Raw genomic sequence first — 6,124 nt, 5'->3', positions numbered from 1 at the left:
TAATACCCCCAGAATGCCACTGTCATGTAAATGAACTACCAAAATGCATAAAACATCTTCCATTTTTAGTTGAAAATGTTGTTGTGTAAATGTCCCCTTATTATGTTGACTCCGTGGGAGAGGAGCGAGGCTGGTGGTGCCTGTGTTAAAGAGAATCACCTGCGTCACAGGTCTAAAGGCTGGTGTGTTTGCACAGGTTTTGCTCATTAGCACCGGCCTCACTCTCCTCCCACGGCTCTCAGCCTGCCATGCTTCACGTCACAAAGGCCTCCTCCCTTCTTTCTTCAAACTATCAAAGCAGTTAAAGGACACAAGGTTTATGTAACCTTCAAACTACAACTTTCTCTCTCAATTTGTCCAATCATCTAACTAAGGCCTTTACATTTTCAAAAAAGATTTTGTTATACCAACATTTAAATATTGCCTATTAACATTGTGCTCAGAATTGTGTATTTATGCAAATGCAGTCATTTACCACAAACAAATGCTGAAAATAAACCCAGACTTTCCCCTTTTCCAAATACCCACACTTGCGGTCTTTGACCACTTGACTACTTATATGGCGTATTTCCTGTATTTGGCCCAAGTGTCCAAGTGAGGATGAAGACCACAAGTGTGTGTCGAACTTTTCATTACTTGATGGGACACACTTATAGTGTTGTAAAAATGCAAATGTTTACATAGCTTTATTTTTATTTTAAATTCTTTGCATTTTACAAAATAAATATCACCACTACTCATCTTTGCACCAATAAAACATGCAACACTTTGCTTTTCTACCAAATTATATGTAATAATATCTAATTAATACGTTAATATTTAACTTGCATGGGAAAGGTTTCCGTGACATCTCACGAGATCTTGGCAAAAATGTCATGATTTATTCCAAAACATGATGTATCATGAGATACACTAGCCTCGAATAGCGCTCCGGAGCGGTATTCAAGAAAGTGTGGATTTAATGTGCTTTAAGGGCACTGTGCTTCGGCGATTTTAAGACCTGGGACAGTCTTGCGCACATACTTCCTGTCACGTGCATGTGCTCTCAAGTGGCCAAGACCACAAGTGTGGGAACTTGGACAAGGCAAAACCCCATCTTTCGTTCACTTATAATCTATGCTTTTCCTGGACTTTGTCTTAGCCAAATGGCCCTAATGTCTCACAATCACGGGCCACTTCATCAGTTTTCATTTTATCACAATGAATCATTATGAAGTCTATCTTTTCTCTATCTTCGTATCTGTCCCCTATTTTTTAAAGGCCCTCCATTCACCTCTGCATTTGATCAGGGCCACAGGCCTCTCTGTAAGCTGAGCTGTATTGAGGGAGACGTTGGGTGATCTGATCCCCTCTCACGATGACACGACTTCTCAGCGCTCAAACCGATCAGATGTCCCTCTTTATCGCTAAGAGTCTGTCTCAGTATGTAATAGTGAGAGTTAAGAAGACCAGAGGAGACCCAAAATGAACAGATCAACACAAAGAACAAGTTTCAAGCTAATCAGACAAGATGGACTTTATAACTCTATTAGGTAAACTAGACGTGTGTTGTTTGTTTGGTCGATTATCATAGTGTGCTATACTACAATCTACCTTCCTTACTGTCCTTCTACTTCTTCTGTTGTCTTTCCCCAGTCAAATCTGAAATTAACTGTATATGTTTGGGTGCTGTTAAGATGAGTGTATGAAGTAAGTCATGGCTAATCCAGAGGAACTGGAATCTGCAGCAGATGTAGAGGTTGGGGCTGATATAAATGGAGGATCTATTCCCTGTAGAGACACAACACAAGCAGATGGTCAGGTAAGACCACAGAGCAACTCATTTATGCTTGCATGTACAAGTGAGGCTCTAATTATCCTATCGGCCATATGGACTGAAAAAAAATGGTGTGGGATTTACTTTTCACTCAGCTAGTGAATTGCTAGTAAATTTCACAAAGAAACAGTAATAAACACATTAAACATGACATTTTGAAGTAAAAAGACTGGAATAGTGTTTTCTTGTAAAATGTACTTATCTTTTTTACAACTTTGAAAAATCATTTTTACAGTGTAGTATTATTCTGAGATCTAGGTGAATTGTTTTTGATTTGTTGAATTATGATGAATTTATTTCAAAATACTGTAAATATTGACATCAATGACAAAATATATGCACTCTAAAAATGCTGGGTTGTTTCAACCCAATTTTGGGTCAAATATGGACTAACCCAACTGTTGGGTTAAAAAGTTAATTAAAAAACGTAACCAAAATTTAACCCAACAGTTGGGTTAGTCCATATTTGACCCAAAATCGGCATTTTTTAGAGTGTGGAGAGCATTTTCTTCTCCCTTTTAAAAGTTAGAATTTTAGCATTAGCAGTTAAATTTTTTTCTTTGATGTTCCATCAGATCCAACTATATATATATATATATATACTCAATATTTAGTTAATTGAAATAAAGCTGCAATAAATATAAATATTACATTAAAAAATAAACTTAAAAACACATTTGAAATGTTGTCTTGGCTTGAAGAGCTAATATTAATACAACTAGAATTGAAAAAACAAAAACAACAAAAAAACTGAAATATTATTATTTTTTTAAACAAAGAAAAAAAAGACAAAAACACAAAATGACCAAACCAAAAGCATAAAAATAAAAGCTACTTAAAAATATGAATAAATATAATAGTATTTTAATGATAAAACAACAGTTGTTTTCTGTACACTGTTAAAAAAAACAGGACATTATCCGTTAATTTTACTGACATTTACGTTAACGATAAAAATACAACATGATGCAGTGCAAAGTTCAAAATAAAACACCTGTACAAAGTTAATTCCTTAATGTTAATACAGTACATTGTGCCCTATTTTTACAGTTGTTGTTTTGTTTTGTTTTAAGAATAAAATGAAATACCATCTAAGAAAAATCTGTATAAATGATACTTAAGGAAGAATGCTGGTTCACTATTGAGTCTTCATGTTTCCACACAGGGTACAACCGATCAGATATATCCTGAGAAAATAGAGGTGGTCTCTGTAACTGAGGATGACATTCCTTCTGTGGATACCCCGACCCTGCTCAATGCCAGTCCGCTGGACAGTTCAAGTACCAGCCCTGCACCAGATGACAGCACCGTCAAACCAACCAATGACCCTCTCACAGAAACCCCTTCAGCCCAGCCCAGCCTTTCAATGCCAGTTACCAAAGTTCAGCCCTTTGTTACAGGTAACAATATACATCATCAAAATTTGTATTTCATGTTGTACATAGTTTTCTCATGATATGGACTAATTTATAAAAAAATAAAAAACATTAGCACAGTTTATGGCTGTGTGGTTTGTAATTACATTCATAATTTCTGAATTCTACATGATCCTTCAATAATGCTGTCAAAAGCATTGGTCCAAACTCACCCAAAAACATTTTAGTCATGTGATACATCAACACTAATTAAGTTTGTTGCTGTCAAGTATTTGCACTACATAATAAAATACACAAAGAGATTCTGTATGTTTCTGTAGCTCAGCTAGTAACACATGATGCAAACATCAACAGGTACATATCAATAAAATGTATCAAGTGTCTGCTAAATGTATACAAATTAATCTCTCTCATCTCATGCATCGTATGACTTCATGAAACTGATATCAAGAGGATAAAACACTTAGGGGGAGACTGTTTGCACGCAGGATGGAGATACTTATCGGGGCCTGTGTCCTGCTCACCCTCACTATTGTGCTTGGAATTGGATTGGGCGGTGAGTAAATGTCTTTAGGGAGTATTCAATACACCCAGAGATGTACAGTAACACTTCATCGGGTTTTGGAAATCAGTATTTTACTTGATTAAATATATATGAGCTCTTCATGAGCAATGTTCCTTGGGTACCTGGTTTCGTGTTATAGGGAACCATATACTTTAGTTTAGATTAGTACTGGGTGGTTAAGTGTTAGGGACCCCAGGGGACCTCGTGAAGATTGGAAGTATGGCAAGGTGGGTGGGAAGCTGGAGGAGCCCTAGATCGTAACAAAAACGTCTTATTACTGTGTTTCCAAAACGTCAGTGTAAAACAATATTAAATATGTGTTCTGAGTTTGTCACATGACAGAAAAATGCATTATTAACCACCCAGTCAAATTTGAATGATTAAAAAATAAATGAGTAAATGAAAAAGCCAAGTAAATGAAATAAGGTGTCAAAATCTTTAAAAATATATATAAGCGGTGTTCTCTGCTCTCAAACGCTGTCGGCGCTGAAACCACACCCACTTGCGGGAAAGCTGCCGCCTCTCAACTGTCAAATACCACTACAACATGAATGGATGACCGAGCTGTTTTGTAAATTATCGCAACCACGTAATATGCATTTACATGACGAAGGCATAGCTAGCAAATTGTACTCTGTAGCTAATAACTGACGGCAATGACAGTTACTCACGATGGAGCGAGCGAACCACTGATGCTAATGCGCTCTAGTTATTTTTTGTGTTAGGGGAGGGGCCATGTTCAGTGGATCCAGTGCGTCATCAAGACATGATTTCAGGCCCGCCCAAAAAATCCAAAAGGCAAAAAATGGTGAGAAACCGATTAAAGGTGCAGTCAGTGTGTAAATTTTAGCAGCATCTAGTGGTAAGGTAGTGAATTGCACACGGAGGAGCTACGGAGGCCGACACAGGATAAAGATTGCGTTGTCTAAAACACGGTTTCTTTACAAAGGTAAATTAAGGAATTATATTTACTTAATTATTCAGTAAACCAATATGTTATTGCGAATATTATTGTTACTTATTCAGCATTGTGTCAGTGTTTTATTCGCAAAAACAACATAGTGACGAAACACGCTCTTTAGAGCAGTTTGTCCATTTAGGGCTACTGTAAAAACATGGCGGCGCAAAATAGCGACTTCCATTTAAGGGGACCTGCGGTGTATGTAGATAGAAATGGTCCTTTTTCACATTTCCAGGATTCTCAGCAGCGGAAGTCGTCATAGTTGGGTAAACTTTGAGCAGTGAATGGGAGAGTACCACAAAATATTTTTTGCATTCCCATTTGCTCAAATAGCAAAAGAAAAACTACACGATAGTGTTTTCATGACTTCTTAGAAAAAATGAAAAATTTGAGAGAGACTGATAACGGCAGTCAGAGAGAACGATGTCAAATTTACCGTCCCTCCCATAGACGCTACATTAGAAACACCCTCGCATTAGCGTTAACTTTTTTTTTGTAATTTGATGCAAAGGTGATATAATACAAAGTATAGTGTTATAAATGTACATGCATTTAAAAAATATATATATAAATATAAAAAAAAACTTTTGAGGATTTACGATGCTGATGACCGTTGAAATGCATCATCACAGTCTTGTGAAAAGGGTCCATTGCTCATTCTAAGGTAATAAAAACATAACGGTTGATTATGTAAGGTCTTTATGCACCTCTGAAAACAGCTGTGTATATTATACTGCATTTCTGTCAATAGATCCTCCTAAATATTACACACTGCACCTTTAATGGTCTAACTCCACAATTCAGTACTACATAGTTCACAGTCTTTGTAACTTGTTTTTAGCAATACATTTCTAACATTTATAATGTCTTTAGTTATCTGAAATGCCTTTACACTGACTTTAATATGGTCATGAACGCATTGAGCATCATTGTCAGATATTAAATAATTCATTTGGTAAATTCATTTTTAAATATAAAAATTTATAATTTTTTATTAAAATAAAGTGATGTATCATCATTAAGAGCAAACATGATCTAACAATGAACAAAAGTACACTTAAAAATAAACAGATTAACCAAAAGATTAATTTAATTTAGCCTATGATCTGCAGATGAAGAATTTCATACATATTTGTAACAACATGAACTTTTTTTGTGTGTAAAATATCACTTTAACTCTTACATATTCTACCTAACACAGACTCCAGCAACCCAACACTCATCTATGCCATTATTTTTGTTATACAATTTAATATCAGTTATCAGTTAGGTATTTTTCTAACGAGTTGCTTTAATTTACTTTCAGTCACTGTAGATTAAGGTAGCCTATATTTACTTTTACTTAAGTATGACAATTGAAAACTTCATACACCATAGAACACACCCTTAGCAAAGATGAACCTACA

Source organism: Sinocyclocheilus grahami, unplaced genomic scaffold (assembly GCF_001515645.1).
Source record: "Sinocyclocheilus grahami isolate Dianchi unplaced genomic scaffold, SAMN03320097.WGS_v1.1 scaffold439.1, whole genome shotgun sequence".
NCBI classification, from domain to species: Eukaryota; Metazoa; Chordata; class Actinopteri; order Cypriniformes; family Cyprinidae; genus Sinocyclocheilus; species Sinocyclocheilus grahami.
This window is presented reverse-complemented; position numbering follows the sequence as displayed.